This window comes from Lissotriton vulgaris, chromosome 3_1 (assembly GCF_964263255.1).
Source record: "Lissotriton vulgaris chromosome 3_1, aLisVul1.2, whole genome shotgun sequence".
NCBI lineage: Eukaryota > Metazoa > Chordata > Amphibia > Caudata > Salamandridae > Lissotriton > Lissotriton vulgaris.
In genome coordinates, this window is record NC_141689.1 from 1,805,316,550 (window position 1) to 1,805,336,239 (window position 19,690).

Consider the following 19,690-nt stretch of genomic DNA (forward strand, 5'->3'; position numbering starts at 1 on the left):
TGGTACCTGGACTGGAAATCGAAGGTTTACTGACAATCACTGTTCCTAACCCCCCTCTCCTAAGCAAGAAAAATGATTTGATCTTAAATAGACTGGTTTTTCCTACATTTGGCCCTGAAATACCAGCCTATGAATCAATAGTCCTTCACATGGAACTCTTGGACTACGTACTCTGTGCACCTGGAGAAAATCTTATCATCGATGCACAGTAAAGACTTTGTAAATAGCTGCTAAAAAGTTATTCTGAGCCGAGTGGAAGAAGAAGAAATTTAGGGACATCCCTTAGAGGACGGAGAAGGGTTAGGGTCCCCTGAATACAAAATGGAAAATGAAGATTTGAAAAGGGATCTGTGCTTCTAGGTGTGGTTCGAGAAAATTCATAAAGCCAAACAAGAGACTTTGTGTTGCTGAGACTTTGTGTTGCTGCTAGAATCGAACCATACTGTCTGAGACCATGGAGGCTGGGAACCTGACTTGTAGGGCAAAATGTATTATAGGCACACTCATAGGGTTAGTGATTTTCTTTATATTTGTTGTAGTTTTAGTTTCTTACTTAGCACCACAAGAGCAGGAAGCGGAGGTCAAGGGAACACCTACACCTACCACTCCTAGCAAGAAAGAGGTAAACATCGGAGCCGAGAAAGCTTTGCTAGCAGAAGAAAGCCGTAGATTACATGCTGATTTGTCCAAAGGAAACTTTGGGAAGAACGCGTATACTAAATTGTTGTATGAGTACATTGATGCGATGGATGCGAAAGATTGTTATGTGTGTATGCAATTGCCAGCTTCAGTAGACGAGGGTATTAGATACCATCACCTGCCATTAACGTATGGAATTTCATGTAGTTTGCTGCTTAGCATATTTTATGGGAGATCTCATTTTGAATATTTCTTTTCGAATTATGATGCTGTGCTACCGGAAGTCCCAAATTATAAGCACCTGAACAAGTGGGATTATTATAAATCAGAGGATAGACTTAGATACTTTTTCATTCCAACGAAAGCCATAGATACCTCATACGCACACCGACACAACTTGACCTGCTCCTTGACCGAGGTAGAGAAGAAGTTCGTAGAACAGGTTGAAGATAGATATCAGAAACAAAAGCAGTTACAGACGTCAGGTCAGGGCAAGGTAGATTGGAGGGATGAGGAGCTTGGACATAAGTAAAAGGGAAGCTATGGTCCGATAGCCTTGGATGTGGTACAGAAAGGGAAGTTGTGTTTGCATAGGCCAAAGACGTATTACGAAAACGTGTATGTGGGTGAGACAACTTGTGAACACACTTTCAAAACAGAATATTACACCAAGGATTTCCTGAAGAGCGTGGTGCAAGTGATCCCTACGGTGTATTTTGTTTGTGGAAGAAATGCGTACGTGAGGTTGCCGGATAAGTGGTATGGAACATGTTACCTGGCGATTATCTTTCCTAAGATATATCACACTGAGGATTTTGATCAGGTGGAGGGTGGCAAATTGACAAGGGTGAAGAGAGGAGAAAGTGCTGGTGCAATAGTGGGAGATGTGTTTGGAGCTGCGATACCAATGTTGGGAGTGATTTTAAATGACGTGAAGATACGGAGATTAGCAACAGTGGTGGATGAATTATCGATGAGTACGGCAAAATCACTGGTGTTGATCCATGGTGAGATGTTGTCGATACGGGCGATGGTTTTACAAAACCGCCTTGCCTTAGACGTCCTATTAGCAAAAGAGGGCGGAGTCTGTAAACTTTTAAAGGTTCAGGAATGTTGCACGTATATTCCAGACAATTCTAAAGATCTGAAGAAATATATATGCAACATTACTGCAATCCACTATGAGATTAACGATTTGACGCAAGAAAATACATGGGAGAAGCTTGGCAAGGGGTTTGGAAGTGTTGGAAGTTGGTTTGCAAACCTGGGAAGGAGTTTTCTTGAATACATACTGGAGCCCCTTATCATCATAGTGGCATGTGTGATTGGATTGTGGGGTCTGTTGAGATTGTACAGATGCTGTAGATCCAATAGGGTGGCTAGATCGATGAGGGTACAAGAACAGAGAATGGAGGATTTGCAGGACAATCAATATCGAAGTTTAAGGGCATTGGAAATGCTCAGGCGAGGGAATGTTGCAACAAGTGCTGTATAGATTGATCCCTCCCCTAAGGAATGTAGGATGATGGTGATGACACAGGTCATCAAAGGGGGGACTGAGAGAGCGCAAAACTGTGTTAGAAATTGTAGGGGTGCATCATAATCACAAGTAATCCGCACCCGCATATATAGAGGTTTATAATCATGTTTGAAAATGACACGGAGCTGTGAAACCATGTACCAGAATTTACATAGCTGTAACGTAAAGTGTTTTCTTTGAAATACTAATGTCATGTTAACTTAGAAATGCATTGGAGTGTAATACTAATTCAGTTAGAGGATGCTCAAATAGGCATTGATGTATTTGAATGCATGTTTAGAAATTTACTATTGTATCCATGTAACGACATAGAAGTGTTTAAGTTAAAGAATGTATTCCTTTTCTATAATGATGTAGTCCTAATGAACGAAAATGTTTGCCAATGTTGGGGGTTGACATCTCGAAACGTGCAGAGGCCCAGGTGGGGAGGAAGGCCGTGTAGGCCAAACTAGGACTGTTTTATATCACATTAAATCATGGAAATACTTTTCCTGGAAGGTTGTTTTAGAGAATTAATTGCAAGTAGCATGGGGCTGCGAATCGATTTATGTGCGTTCCTTTGCAGGTGCAAGGCTAACTAGAGATAGTAGAGAAGGGCCCATTGTATATGATTTTTAGGATGTTAGTTCTAGACATGGAGGAGTGGCTGCGGAATTTTAGGGAAGCAACTTCAAGAGAAGACGACTCTGGGACCCAAGGCCGTTTTTCAACGAACAAGGATGAAGATGTCGTAATGAAGATACTTTGAAAATTAATGCTTAGAGGGGGGCGTCCCTCGGGGCGTGTCGCCCTCATTGTGGATTTTGTATTAGGGACAGCACCCCGGCAGGAGATCAGAGCAGAAGCGCAAGAGGGCGAAGAAAGATGCTGGATAGGCAGAGAGCGTTGCTATGCGAAGATGAGTTCATAGACTAAGTCCGAACGAAGTGAGTGAACTTCTTTGGAAGTCACCACGGCTGACACCGTTGTTAGGAGGGAACCTGCTTGTAGGGATGTCACTTAGTATAGTGTAGGGACAGATTTATCTGGATGTATTTCTTCTTTTCTTCCATGCCTACCAAGACCCAGATTATAGCAATTCTTGCAAGTCTGGTGGTTTTGGAAATCATACTTGTGTTGCTTCTTAGTCATCTGAGACTTTTCCGTAGGATTATGTTTGTATTAGTACCCGTATATCTCCTGAATTTTTTACTGAGGTGTTTATGTACACAATTGCTTTTGGCTTTATAATAAATCTTCAAACGTGACTTTTTGTCAGTGGTTCTTTGGGGAAAGCAATGAAGATGGTTTGAACTGAGGTTAGGATGTCAAGATAGATTGCCTTCTACATTCTATGACAGGTAAAAAGGTCTAGTTACCTGTGGCGGGATTCTAGAAAATCGTTTCTGATTCTAGAGAGAAAATCCCACCTTTACAGTAATAACAATTGCCAAAGCCAATATGTCATTGTTTGTTTCAAATGCAGCTTGTTTTCACTGTAGCTAGGCATTTGAATCATGGAGTTTGGAGTTCTGGACTTTTATTAAGGTCCAGAGGTGTCAGGGACAACACCCGAAGACCCCTGAGTTCTACCTGTCTCGGTGCACAAACAAACAGAAACACGGGCTTCTCGATGGTGGCGTTAAAGACCAAAGGTTTATTACTGCAGGGACACAGAAGTCACAGAAACTACACACGGGCAGATTCTAGGAGCCTGTTCAAATTGCACTAAGTTGGTTGTTCCTTAAATACAAGTTTTTTAGCTGGGGGCAACATTCTCCACATACTAGTGCGTTTCTTAAACTTTATGTCCTAAACAATAAATAGTTGGCGTTCAACAGGAATCGTCAACAATTTCTGATGTCAAAACATTACGAATGAGAGGTTCCCACTGTTCGATCATAATCCCATGTCATCTTTTCATTCAAGAGCCGGACCGCCTCATCGTAAATTTCGTTACCTCCCCCTAATAAAGGCCCAGAAGGAAAGGAGCAGAGCCAGGTGTAGAAGATAGAAAAACAGGATAAGAGATGTTTGTGGGTCGTAAATGGGCAAGGCTACCGGCTTCAGCCACCTAATCATGATCAGGCCAACGAGCACGAGAACCAGTATAGCAGGGCTGGCCTCGGGCAGAGGAGGCAGCTTTTTGCCGAGTCATGCGGCCACAGCGTTTCTGTCCTAAGGTGCACGTGTCACTGGCAAGGTGAATCGCCGGCTAAAACCTACGTGTCCTTAAGTGAAATGAATAGATCAGAGGTCACTGTGTGTCCATTGACTATGTGAGGGCAAGAATACAAGATGGATGCCATAATCTAAAATGGATGCCATCGGTGTATCAGAAATGTGGTTATAGCAGGAGTGCTCTTGCTCGTAGCATAGCGAAAACACCAGGATACACTAAATGGATCATTTGCGGTTCACTGGTACCAGAATTATGAGTTTACGACAATGTTGAAAACACGGGTTCAAATCGTCACAGAACCTCAAGTATAAGTTCCTCCAGGTACGTTTTTAGGCAACCTGATGGGGCAGGACTTTCGGGCTGATGGCAGCATTGTGAGAGGGAACCCCTCTGAGGTATCACGGGAAAGGGAGATGCCCAGAGACCCCCCTCTCGGGCCTTATTTATGGATAGATAAGTGGGCAAAGCAGAGAACATGGACAATAAGCTGGCAATTTGTTCAGTTCATAGTTATAGTTGAGCAGGTGACGATTATATCCAAGCTTGCCAGTGTAGACTGTCACATAATACCAGCATTAGGTGGCCCACATCTACAACTCTCGTCGCAGTTTATTTCCTGTCTCTCAGCTCTTCTGTCATTTATAATCATTCATTATGAAAATTGAGTATCAGACGCTCTTTCTAAGATGGCCGCCATTCACACTATTGTTCTCTTTCTGTGTCGCCACTCTTTTTGTTATGATTCCGGGCAACATCTCGGAAAAACAAAAGCTCTTATGGGAGATCGAGTCTCCTGGCATGGATAGTATTTTAGTGAAGACTGAAAACGTCGTCATTGTCTCTATCGATGTCTATCTGGGATATGTTTTGAACAGCATACATTATATGCAGCAACGTCTGTCATTTTGAATAACCTGTCGGTGGTGTTGTATCAGTGCCCTCCGTAAATATGTATGTTGTAGTACAGTAGGACTGAAGACAATTTAATATTTCTCTATTTATAGGAAAGTGAGAGAACAGGAAAAAAGTCGGTCATTGCCGTGACTCAATACTTTGAAAACATTACTTAGTTAACATATTCTATAAAATATTGGACTTAAACTCTCAAAGCAAAGTTCTTGTGCAACTATTGAAGTAAGAGTGTTTTGGGCTGGAGGAGGCTATATGTCACTCCTTCTCACAGAGGTCCGCAGGGTCATAGGAGCAGTGTACCAGGCAACCATCCCTCTTAGCTCGTCAGAAGGGCCACATGGGTCCTCCAGTCCTACCAGCTGCACTAGACCATTTGCATTGTTGTGTTAACGCTAGAGCAGTGTTGTCCATGAACGTCAATTCACCAAAAGGCAACAAATGAATGAATGACCGGTACTTATAGAGCACACAGCTACTCCAGCAGGAGTGTCCTGGCACTAACAGTTCACTTGAAGCTGCCCTACTAAGAGGCTTTGATCTTAAAAAGCCATGTTTTCAACTGTTTTTTGAAGTGACAGGGAACTGTTGATGCTCTCAAAGCTGTCACCAGTTTGTTCCAAGCTTGGGATCCTAGGAAGCCGAGAGACCTACCACCTCTACGAACCAGACTTGTGGGGATGCAGGCCAGCTCGCCAGAGGATGATCTGAGTACTCTATTAGGTGTGTATCGGCTGGATCGTTTTTTAAGGTAGAGGTGCCCATGCCATGGAAAGCTTTGAAGAAAATTAAAATGGCCTTGAATTTTTTCCGTTCTCTCACTGGAAGCCAATGTAAAGACTTAAGATGAGGGGTTATATGCGACCTGGTTTCAGTCTGAGATTCGCCCTAGCTGCTGAATTTTGTACTTCCTGAAAGCGCTGAAGAAGGTAGTCCAGGAGTCCCCGGTAGAGGACAATGGCATAGTCTAATATGGACGTGACCAGTGCCTGCACCACTGTCTTCCTGGAATTTGTGGGGAGAAGTGGAAGGAATTTCTTCAGCATCCTCAGTAAGTCAAAACATATTTCCACAAGGGCATGAACCTGGGACCACATCGAGAGCTCATTATCGATGTAGATACCCAGGTTTTTTACTGTAAATTGGGCAGTACTGGGGGGGGGAGAATCTTGTGGGTCACCACTGGCTCCAATTGAACACAGTGGGTTGGCAGAAAAAGACAATCTCAGTTGTGTCGGGATTGCACTTGAGCTGGTTCTCCTTCATCTAAAAACCTTTGTGAGGCAGGATTTAATTGCCTCCCGATTGAAGTCAGTGCCTTTGTCACATGTGAAAATTAGCTGCATATGGTCAGCATAAGAAATTATTTTGGCGCCCTGTGCCTCTGCCAATGATGCTAGGGGTGACATAAGATTAAAAAGAGTTGGACTTAGTGAGGCTACTTGAGGGACTGCAACCTGCATGTTGGGCATTTGAGGCTGAAAACAGGGGGATCCAGATGACCTGTTCTCAGTCCTCCAAAAAAGATGTAATCCAGACTAGTTCCCTCCCCACAATGTTCCTCAGTCTGTCAAGGAGCATCCCATGGGGCACCGTGTTAAATGCAGCAGACAGATCGAGTAGGATAAGAGAGGCGCTGCCCCCATGATCCAGCTTGTCTCTGAGATGTTCCGTCACCTCTAGTAGGGCTGTCTCAGTGCTGTAATTGGCCCTAAAGCCGGATTGCATGGGGTGGAGAAGATTGTAATTCTCTGCATACTCCATGAGTACTTTGTTAACAAGTTTCTCCAATACTTTGGAAAATGCCGGGAGGATTTAGATGAGTCTGTAGTTCGTGGGAATGTTGGGGTCCGCATTCGATTTTTTCAGGAGTGGCACAATTTTTGCCTGCTTCCAGAGTGTCGGCACAATGCTTGTTTCAAGCGAGGAGTTGAGTACCTTATTGGCTGGTGAGTTTAAGGTGGCTGCTAGAGCAGGTATCAGTTTAGCTGGGCACGCATCTGCTGGTGAACCCGACTTGAGGCCCAAAAGATATGTGAGTGAATCCTCAAGTTTGATGGCCGGGATCTGTAACAGTGGTGGGCGTTGTGAGAGTGCAGTGGGGGGAAGGGGTCAAGTGTTGCTTCCCACCTGGGTGTGAGGAGAGGAAGTATCCTCCCCCACCACCGGGGAGAATGACTGCTGGATAGTCGTTATCTTTTCATAAAAGGAAGGGGCCACCTGGCTCGTATACTCTGCTGATAGCGGTGCATCCTTGCTCACTGCCTTAGGAGCTGTAAACGATTTTACTATATTGAAAATGGGTAGCTGAAGTGACATCAAATGCCATTTGACCTTTATGTTCACTAACACACACATGCACACTCTCACGTAAATGTACTCACCTGCATGCATTTGAAAAGGTTTTGAATGTAATATTCTATTAGTCACTATTAGTATAATAAAACAAATTAAAAAATACAACGAGATTGGCGTCCCTACTGATGTCCATTAGGACAAGCTGCCCAGGATGACCTTTCCCTGTGTTCCTGGCACTGATTTTGGCACCTCTGAGACCATGGTTCGCAAATGCAGTGCCAGGGGTTACAAGGGGCAAGCCAGGGGTCATAGTTGCGACCCCTGGCGATCCCTAAAGGATTTCTATGGTGCTGTCTGGTAATCCTCATGTTTAGCTGAATAAGGCTGTAGCCTTCTACTCGAGTCATAGCAAATAAGAACTGAGTCAGTCTCATTAGAATGCAAGCTGCAGCATGGAGGTGCAGCGTTACCCACTGCCCCTTACCTTCACAATTGACACCCTTGGCTGCACCCCTTTTAAATGCCACATGCAGTTTAGGTAAACCAGCGTGGAAAAACAGGTCATAAGTCTTCTGCCTGAGACTGAATCCAATACAATTGTAAATTGTATTGTATTGTAATTGCATTTATATAGCGCTTACTACCCCTGATGAGGCGTCAAATCGCTTTTTCGGCGAGTAGCACGCTACTCCGGAACCCGTAGAGGATTAGTGTTTAATTAGTATAGTGAAACATGCAAGTACATTTTAAGTGGTGGATAGGTTAGTCAAGTTAATTGGATTTGGAATTATAGCAGACGGATAGAGGAGGACAAAGGTTTGTATTTATATAGCGCTTATTGACGCAAGCTATTCAGGAAGCCTACAAAGGATTAGTGGTGAATTAATATGGTGAAATATGAGGTAATTTCAGTAGTGGATATTAGTCAGTTACTTGGAGTGAGAAGGATAGCGGAGGGATAAAAGGGCAAGACAGATTTGCATTCATATAGCACTTGTGACCCCTGATGGGTGTTGAAGTGCTTTTCTGGCGAGTAGCACGCCACTCCGGATTCCCTAAAGGATTACTGTTGAAAATTAGTATAGTAAAAAAATATGAAGTAATTTGAGTAGTGGATATGTTATTCAGTTATTTGGGTAGTATATTAGTATAGTTTAATATGGAATTTGAGAAGTGAACATGTTAGTCTGTTAATTTTGATTGAAAAGGATAGTGGAGGGATAAAAGAGTGAAGGATTTTTTTTAGGTCTTGGCAGTAGGAGGAGGCTCTTGGATGAGTAAAAAATGAGTTTTGGAGGGAGGACTCAGAGGGAAGAGTTTAGAAAGCTTTGTTTAAGGGGATCGGTATAGTAAAAGAGGTGTCAGATGATGCAAGGAGGGGTAGAGTAGGAGAGAGTCTAGAAAGGGTTATTTTGACAATCAGAGTAGTGTTATGGGGTTTTGGATAAATGAGAGAGTGGATGTAGAGGATTTATTGATAGATGTATAGGATGGGAGACAGGGTAGTGCATTGGAAGGAGTAGTAGAAGAAGTTTGAGATGAGTCAGAAAGTTGGGCTAGAAGATATATTGAGCAAAGTATAGGCTGAGAAATAGGGTAGTGCACTGGAAATGCTAAATTAGAAAACAGTGATATATATATAGATCCATAATTACATTGAAAGTAAATAGATACATAAAGGAGGTAAGTATATGTAGAATAAAGATATTGATAGAGGCACAGGATGAGAAATAGGGTAGTGCATTGGATATGCTTTTTCAGGAGAAAAGTAACAGACACACAGATCCAAGTACATGAAATGTACATAGATGCAAAATGGAAGTATGTACATGTAGACCAAAGATTATTTTTATTTTATTATTATTATTATTATTTTTTTCTCTCAACAACATAATTATTTTACATGTTTATACAAAGTAGTACACAAAGATAGGTACATATCTATAGTGAAAAAAAATGCTTGTATACAGAGGGATATGCTGTAAATTTCTGTTTGCGTATGGTGCTTATGTGGGGAAGAGGCAAATCTTGATTAATTTTCCGAAGATAAGGTAGTTGTCGGTGGACCTTATGTTAGGGGGTAAATAGTTCCATGGTTTGGCTGCTTGAACAGAGAAGGATGTGCCACCCACGTTTTTTTTCTTGTATGGTGGGATTTTGAGGCGAGATACTCCTTTAGAGCGGAGGTTCCTTTGTTGAATGTGTTTGGTGATTATATTCCTGATGAAGAATGGTCCCATTCCATGTATTGCTTTGTGGGTGATACAAAGCAGCTTGAACGTGGATCTTCTGGCAAACGGTAACCAATGCAGGGCTTTCAAGGCAGGGGAGATGTGGTCTCGCGGTTTGATATGCAAGAGAAGACTGGCAGCCGAGTACTGAATCCGTTGTAGTCTTTTCATGGTCGTTAAAGGTGATCCGTGGTAGAGGCTATTGGCGTAATCGAGTTTGGACAGAACAAGGGAGATGGTAGCTTGAACCTTGTGTGGAAATCCCAAATGAGGGAAAATGTGTTGCAGCATTTTTATAGTTGCAAAGCTTGATCTTGCTAGTTTATCCACTTGGGCATTTATCGACAGCTTGGAGTCCATGGTCATTCAGATGTTTCCTACTTCCTTCAATACTTTAGGCAGTGATCCCAGTTCATCAGGCCATGCCGCAAGCGGGTTGTAATGTTTACAATCGCCACGTGTGAGTATTTCAGTTTTTGAAGCATTCAATTTGAGATGGCTCCAGGTCATCCACTGATCCACGGCTCTGAGACAGCTGAAAATTGGTGATTTTCCAATGTCTTTGGGGCATTCCAGTTGAAGGAGTATTTGCATGTCATCTGCATAGTTATAGCACATAAGGTGAAATGTATTGATCAGTACTGGTAATGACTTCATGTAGATGTTGAAAAGCATGGGCGAGATGATAGAACCTTGAGGGACCCCTGCTTTTGTGGAGTATGGTTTGGACGAGAAAGGTGTGGTATGGATGACATTAATTCTGTTTCGAAGGTAGGACGCGATCCAGTCTAGAGCAGTTCCCTCTATGCCGGCTTCATAGAGTCTTTGTTTCAGAGTGTCATGGTCAACCTTGTCAAAGGCAGCTGAGAGGTCCAAGAGGAGTAGCGCAGCAACCCCGTTGCGGTCAACTGTATTCTTTAGGTCATCCCAGATGGCAAGGAGGGCAGATTCAGTGCCTCTTCACGGACGGAATCCTGTTTGGAAGTCTGAAAGTATGTCATACTCTTCAATGAATTGTGACAACTGGGCGAACGCTGCTCTTTCTATCAGTTTGCCCAGGAACGGTCAATTTGTAATGTGTCTGTAGTTGTCAGGGTTCAGCGGGTCCAAGTTTGTTTTCTTCAGTAAAGGACACATGTATGACTTTTTGAGTTCTTCTGGAAATATTCCAGTAGTTAAGGAATTGTTGATGATTCTTCTTACTGGAGTGGCAGCAGAGGTTGTGAAAAGAATTGTCTTGAAAGTTTGTGCCAGACAGTGGTCAGAAGGGCTGCCAGCAGGCCTGCTTGACTAGGTCCATAAATTCATCATGAGAGATGTGTTGGAAGGAACAAAGAGGCTTGATTAGAGCATTCTTGGATTGTTGTTTTGTACAAGGGTTAGTGCTGGTGCTTCGTTTCTGTTTTAAGTACGATTCCAACGTGTTTGCTTTGTCCGTGTAATAATTTGCCACTTTGTCTGTAAAATTTTGAGTAACAGGATGAATTTCTTTCTAGGCAATTTGGTTTGTGAAATTCATTGAGTATTTTATCGAATTCTTTATTTGCACATTTAGCGTTTTGAGTTCTGTCTGAATAGTACCTTTTCTTAGCTTTTTTGATAGCAGACTTGCATAATCTGTTAATTTTCTGTAGATGAAGTTTGTCTTGTTTGGCTTCTTTTTTTGAGCCAGGTACGTTGCAGTTTCTAATTTGTTGTTTTATGTCTTTTATTTCTATGTTTCTTCAAGGCACTTTTTTTCTTTGGTTCTGTTGTGTGGTTTTGAGAGGTATAGATTTTGAACAGAATTTACGGTTTCCAGATTTGTACTGGATGTTAGTTGTGTTTCCAAGTGTTCCACATTGAGTTTGTTCCACGGCCGATAGGTGGATGGATGTAAGGTAGTTTTAGGTGAGTCGCTTAGCGATGTTTTATGTTGGAAGGCAAGCAAGTGGTGGTCTCACCATATGACTGGAGTTATAGTTTGAAAGGTAACTAGTTCAGTATTAGCAAAAATGACATCTAGGATATGTCCAGCGGTGTGTGTCAGATTGTGGACAATCTGATGCAGGTTCAATGCATCTAGGCCGGTGATTATAGTTTTTGGATGGGTCATATTGGGTTTATCAAACCAAATGTTAAGGTCACCCAGAACGCACAGGTTGGAGTGTATTGTTAGCAGGTTTGAAACTATGTCTAGAAGTGCATCTGGGAATGTTGCCTTGCTATGTGGAGGTCTGTAAAGGAGCATTAAGTTACAGGAGGAAGACGGTGTAGGATTGCATCTTGTTAGAAGAGCCTCACGATTTTTTATAGAGATGTTGTCAATTTTAGTGATATGTATTGTTTGCCTGAATACAACTAGACCCCCTCCTTTTTTGGCTATATGATTTTGGGTGATTATTTGATAGCCTAGAGGAATGGCTTCATGCAGGAATGGAGCCATATCTTCTCCCAACCATGATTCCGTTATGAATAGTATGTCTGGTTTTGCATCGGTGAGAAGGTCATAGATGCGATGCTTGTTTTTAGAGAGGGATCGAGCATTTATTAGTAGACAGTTTAGTGAGTGGCCTTTGGTGATAGTGGGACGCTGTTTGGTAGAAGAGTGATCAGTATTGTGTGGGTTTGTATCAGGTGTGTTTTTAGTGCTGGTATTAACTGTATTAGGATAGCAATCGTGTAGCTGTTCTGTATCATGTACCTCATCCAGCATGCTAAGAAGGCATTATGATGGGTCTGCATGTGTATGTGTTGGAGATGGTGTTTGAGAGTGAGTTGGAGTGCTGTGTTGCTTTTGTTGTGTAACATTGTTGTGAAGTAGATAGGGGGACGCAAAGTTGTGAGGTGTGGCATGTTGCTTATATTTTTTGCGTGTGTTTATGGCAGAAGGTGTATGAGTCATGAGAGGTGGTGCAGCATTTGGGTCATGTAGTAATGTTCTAAATTGTCCAACGGATGACAGCGGTTAGAAGAGAGGTGCTGTATTGCTGTATCTGTGTTAGGTGTGGTGGAAGAGTGAAAGCTTGCCATTGGAGTTTGTTCCTTTGTGTGGTTTGAAAGATGGGTATATGTTTGTATTTTGTGATGGTAAGTATTATGGGGTGTTGAGCTTTGAAGATCTTGTTGTGCTGGTGTGTGTGTGATATGTTTTGCTTTTGAGGAGTAGTGAAAAAAGGGTGCTGATGTATATGTTTCATGCAGTGGATTTGGTTGTGTGGTATTGTTTGTGAGTGGAGGTTGTGACGTAGAGGGGGTGGAGATGTGTTTATGAGTAGAGTGTATGTTGTGTGTAGGAGGGAATGAAGTAGAGGTGAGAGTGTTAATCTTAGACTGGTTTGTTGCAAGAGTTACAAAGTGTGGTGGTGAGCAGTGTGTGTGTTGTGCGTTAGTGTTATTATGGTAGAAGGGAGAGGAAGGTGTTTGTTGGACAAAAGATGGAAGGATGATTGTAGGTTTGTTAGTGATAAAAGGTGGTCTGTTAGATGTAATTACAGCAGGGAGAGTTTTGTATGCTGTTGATTGGCGTTGTGTTAGTGATGAGTGTATTGGTTAGTGGTATAGGATAGAGTTGTGTACTGTTTGTAGTTGATGGTGGATATGTGTGGTAGTTGGGATAGTAGGGTGTGTAGATGTGGTTTGGTTGGGTTCGTAGTGCATGCTGGTACATTAATCTGTGCATAGTGTTGTGCATGGTGTACATTTGGTGTGAGTGTGTTGCTCTGTTTGTGGATGTGGATGGTGTGGACTGGGTATTGCTAAATGAGAAAAAGGGCAGCATTTCAGGCCCTGGTCCTGACCAGTCTTGAACAGGCTCAAACAGGCAACTGCCCTTGTCCTCTCCGCCCTTAACAGGCTCAAACAGGCAACTGCCCTTGTCCTCTCTGCCCTTAACAGGCTCAAACAGGCAACTGCCCTTGTCCTCTCTGCCCTTAGCCTCGACGCCCAGGCTGAGACGCCTTAACCCTGGCCTTTTTTATAGCCCTAGTAATCAGGTGACCCATTCAGCCAATGGGAACCCTAGCCCTAACATTATTCAATCACAACACTAGTCCTAAAATCTAGAACCAATAGGAGACCAGGACATTACAGCCAATCTTAGCCCTAGTCCAAGCACCCAATCAGTTCAAAAACCCTGATCTCTACATCCAATAAAGGCCCTAGCCCTACCAGTAGTCCCAAAAAAGTCCATGCAACCAATGGCACCGGTATCCCTAGTCCCTACTTCCAATAGAAATCCTAACCCTACTCTAAGTCCCACACCTAGTCCAGCAACCAATCACACCAGAAGCCCTAATCGCTACTTTCAATTAAAGGTCTAACCATAGCCCTAGTCCCACCCTACTCCCAACAACCAATAACATAGGAAACCCTAGTCCCTACTTCCAATAGTAATCTTCACCCTAGCCCTAGTCCCAACCCTACAATGATTGAATCAAAGACCCAGAAACCAATCAGAACCCTCATACACCCAACCAATGAGGACATTAACCCTAATCCAATAGAAACACCAGATACAACCACCAATCAGTGTAGACATGTACCAACTAGTAGCAGACCATATAAGGTTCCAGCGACCTCAGACAAGGTTTGCTGGCCAGGGAGTTGGAAGCTTCTTCTCCTGTTCCGAATCTCCTAGGAGACAGACAGGCTCAATCCACACTTTGCAATCTGGGGCACAGGTAGGCTGCAACTCACAAGCTGGAGGAGAATGATTTGGACTGCACCCAGCAAGGCATTAAGAGGCCAGGGCAGGTGTGAGAGGAGGGTTCAGACTTGCCTGGTAGCTGAATAGGCAGTGGTTTGCTGGCCTGGGGACTGGGCAGCTTCTTCTCCTGTTCAGAATCTCCTAGGAGACAGACAGGCTCAATCCACACTTTGGACTTCAGCATGTAAGGGCTTCACTAACTTGAAATCTAACAATAATGTTTGAATGCAAGTTTACTCCCTCTGCTGGCCAAAAAACAAAGTGCACAGGCCCCAGTAAATAGAGTTTAAACAGCTCACAGAAGCACCCTCTGATGTAGAAAATCCCTGTTGCTGCGGGGGGAGGCAGGGGGCTGGTCGCACTGGCTTGTGAACACAAAATGGTGGCTGGGAGTGCACTGTTTTAACATACTGGTCTTAGCACAGAGCAAATGTGAAATTTGGAGGGAAAACAGAATTGTCACCAAGGAATGAGAGGGACAAACTACAGAGGTTGGACTGCAAATCCCACAAGTCAACACGCTAAATGAAGGCAATCATGAGCAGGGAAAACCACAAGTTTAAAATGCAACACAGGTGATCAAATATGCAATTGCAGGTAGGCAAAAACTGCAATTTTTAACTGTAACAACCACAGGCAAAGACAGTAAAAACAGAAAGTGAAAATCGTTTTTTAAACAATTTTTTGTCTTGGGAAGAGACAGCACTAGTCTGTCTCCTTACCACTTCCTGGACTCTACTCACTGCAATCTGGGGCACGGGTAGGCTGCCCCTCACAAGATGGAGGAGAAGGATTTGGGGTGCACCCAGCAAGGCCTTAAGGGGCCTGGGCAAGTGTGAGAGGAGGGCCCAGAAGTGCCTGGTAGCTGAATAGCCAATGGTCTGCTGGCCTGGAGGTGGGGGCTGGGCAGCTGCTTCTCCTGTTCAGAATCTCCTAGGAGACAGACAGGCTCAATCCACACTTTGGACTTCAGCAGGTAAGGGCGTCACTAACTTGAAATCTAACAATAAAGTTTGAATACAAATTTACTCCCTCTGCTGGCCAAAAAACAAAGTGCACAGGCCCTAGTAAATGCAGTTTAAACAGCTCACAGAAGCACCCTCTGGTGTAGAAAATCCCTGTTGCTGGGGGGGGGGGGGGGCAGGGTGGCTGGTCTCATCGGCTTGTGAACACAAAATGGTGGCTGGGAGTGCACTGTTTTAACATACTGGTCTTAGCACAGAGAAAAGGAGAAATTTGGAGTTAAAACAGAATTGTCACCAAGGAATGAGAGGGACAAACTAAAGAGGTTGGACTGCAAATCCCACAATTGAACACGCTAAATGGAGGCAATCATGAGCAAGGAAAACCACAAGTTTAAAACACAACACAGGTGATTAAATATGCAATTACAGGCAGGCTAAAACTACACTATTTAACTGTAACAACCACAGGCAAAGACAGTAAAAACAGAAAGTGAAAATTGTTTTTTAAGCTATCTTTTGTCTTCGGAAGAGACAGCACTAGTCTGTCTCCTGACCACTTCCTGGACTCTGCTCATGGAAATCTGGGGCACAGGTAGGCTGCAACTCATAAGATGGAGGAGAATGATTTGTGGTGCACCTAGCAAGGCCTTAAGGGGCCTGGGCAGGTGTGAGAGGAGGGCTCAGAATTGCCTGGTAGCTGAATATCCAATGGTCTGCTGGGCTGAGGTGGGGCCTGGGCAGCTGCTTCTCCTGTTCAGAATCTCCTAAGAGGCAGACAGGCTCAATCCACACTTTGGACTTCAGCAGGTAAGGGCCTCACTAACTTGAAATCTAACAATACTGTTTGAATAAAACTTTGCTACCTCTGCTGGCCAAAAAACGAAGTGCACAGGCCCTAGTAAATACAGTTTAAACAGCTCACAGAAGCACCCTCTGATGTAGAAAATCCCTGTTGCTGGGGGGAGAGGCAGGAGGGCTCGTCTCACTGGCTTGTGAACACAAAATGGTGGCTGGGAGTGCACTGTTTTAACATACAGGTCTTAGCACAGGGCAAAGGAGAAATTTGGAGGGAAAACAGAATTGTCACCAAGGAATTAGAGGGACAAACTACAGAGATTGGCGTGCAAATCCCACAATTCAACACGCTAAATGGAGGCAATCATGAGCAGGGAAAACCACAAGTTTAAAACACAACACAGGTGATCAAATATGCAATTACAGGCAGGCTAAAACTACACTTTTTAACTGTAACAACCACAGGCAAAGACAGTAAAAACATCTTCACAGAATAAGCCCTGCTTTTTTGAGTTTGATACCCATTGACATTCACAACCTAAAAGCAAGAGCTCAGTGGGGGCGGGCACAGGTAAGCACAGTGAGGCGTGGGCGGGGTAGGGAGGAAGGGGCCTGAAGTCGACAGATGACAGAAAAGGTATAATTAAATAAATAATACCTCTTCCGTCGTCTGACAACTTCCTCCCGCCACACCCTGCCCTCCCAGCTAACCCTGCGCTGCAAGTGCTTGTGAATTCAGTGTGCTGGCAGGTTATCTGGTTGCTGTGCTTCCATGTTCAATAGGCAGCATTTATCAACAGGATTTCCCAATTTCCCTATGTCCCAGAGTTGGCTTGACAATTCTCTATGCATCTCAGCATCAAAAATGCGCCACAAGCGTATGTTAGTTAATGCAATGGACACAATTCTCAAAGCTTTCTTGGGGAAATTCAGAAATTTCATACCATATGTTTACCAAATTGTTGGTCGTCCTGGAATTCACAAAATTCTTGGCTTGGCATATTCTAAGTAGAGCTTATGGGCATAACCATTTCCACACGTGGAAATGTAACAAAGCTGAACATATGCACACACAATGTGATGCTGTAACGTATTTGGACTTTTTAACTTTTTGTTTTCGCCACAGGGCGAATCATTTCCTCAAGTACATACTCCTTACGTACACACCATCAGTTTATTGGAATGTTTATCGCCAGTCTGATTTTGGAATTCATTTTATCTTGCCTTTGACAGGAGTACATTTGCAACACTTTTCAGGAAGTGTATCTACCTACAAAGGCTTGTGGATGGTCAACATCTTTCTCTGGTGCACCCTCCCAGTAAAGCCCACAAACACAATATTGAAACTACATTGGCTTCCACAGGTCTTTATTCTTAAAAAAAAGGTGAGAAAGAAATGTACACCTCTAAGCTTATGCCCAGATCTGTATTACATTTTTTTTTATTGCTGTGACAGTTTCTCCAAAGTAGAGTTAGTATTCTTTATGAATTTTAAATGGCTTACATGTGGTAAGTGTAAATTGATAATGGGTAAATGTTGCAGTCAATTTGTATTGCACTTGCAAACTTCTTCTTTTAAATATCAATAGGGGGAAAAGTTCCCACAGAGAAACCACTTACCCTATATCCCCATCAAATATAGACCATATCTCGAGAGGCAGTATGCCTACAAGAATCTGCGAAGGTCCAAGCTCACTGGTTTGTGTGTGTACTCCAGCTTGTGCAGGCTTCCCTGGAATGTCCATAGCATGTCCCTTGAAGCACATTTCCTCAACTGTAATGCTACACTTTGACCCTCTGAGTATGACAGAGTGGTTCCAGGAGGGGATACTGATCCACCTTATTATGAGTCGCTTGTTGTTTACGAACTTTTCTGGGCCAGTAACACAAGAAAACTTAGAGCTTTAGAAGAGGTGTGATGTCACTACAGGTGTCCAAGGTATGTATGATCTTAATGTTCTGAACCTTACTTTTTAGGTCATTTTGCTGCTTTTTCAGATCATCTGAGGATCTCAGATATTCTGTTCACCTTACCACACCATAGCATCCAACGTACATTAGTTTAGATTTTGGCCATTATAAGGCCAACAAATATTGTCTTATCTTTGACCAACTCTACTGTTAGCACTTCAAGTTCCTAGTTTGAGCTTGCCTGGCCTACTGGTATATGTGAATGTCAGTGTAATTCATGCATGGCAAAGAGTCTCAAATTGCTATTGGTGCTTTGAGGCCGAGCAAGGAGATGGATGCTGTTCTCTGTTCTCTGTTTTGGGCATTGCTCTTTTCTCAAAATGACATTGTGTTTGATGTCTGCAGTGCTCTGAAACATGATCTCTGGATGTTCACCAGATGCAGTGAATGTGCCTGCATTAAAACTGTATTCTCTTAACTTCATCGCTGCTAAAGCAATTCCCCACCTGTGCTGCAGGCCACTGTTTTCCCATTGTTCATGACGAGCTCAGCTCGTTAATATCACATGCAATAAATATTTATGAAATATTTATGCAGCATGGCAACATTCTTCTTTGTAATAATGTTTTATGCTGATGATCTCAGTAGTATCCAAATGTCTCTATAGATTTACTGAGAACTCCATAGGAAGGAGTTTAGGGCCCGAGTTAGAGTTCAGCAGCCGGGTTACTCCGTCATAAACGTGACGGATATCCAGTTCGCCACATTACTATGGTTTTGGATATAACAGATTTTTAATATGGCCGATGTGATATCTGGCACCTTGGTGATGGAATAACTAACTATCTGCCGAAATCTAAATCAGGCACTTACAGGCACATGCATAATTGTTTGCTTTTGCGATTTCTTAATTACGATTTTTAAGGAATCGGAATTAAGAAATCGCAAAAGCCTATGCATGAAGAAATCACTGAAAAATTTGCGATTTCTAAACATTCCTTATTGCGAGTCGCAAATAAGGAATGCCTCCCCATTCATTCCTATGGGCTTACAGGCCCATAGGAATGAATTGGAAGACATTCTCAATTTGCGAAGGACACCCTGTTGCACCCCTGAAATTAATCTGTGCACATATGTTGTGGACACACATGCCCTAAGGGCATGTGTATGCACAACATGAAACTTTGAAAAATGCACAAAAGTGCATTTTTCAAAGTTTTCGCAAATTACCATGAGGTTCAACCTCATGGTAATTTGCTCCCCCTATTTGCGAAATCGCTATTTTTAAAACATTCATGCATTGCATTTAAGGAATCGCAAAATGCGATTCCTTAAATGCAATCGCAATTTGAGAACTTGCAAACATTTGCGAATTCTCAAATTGCGAGGGCCTTCACCTTTGATGCATCCCAAAAGCTGATTTTGCGATCGCAAACAGCCGATTTTTGCGATTCGCACCGTTTGCGATCGCAAAAAGCTTTGATGCATGTGCCTGTCAGCCATTACTTGACTATGGCCTTACAAAAATGGATTGCGGCTACCTATTGACTCTCT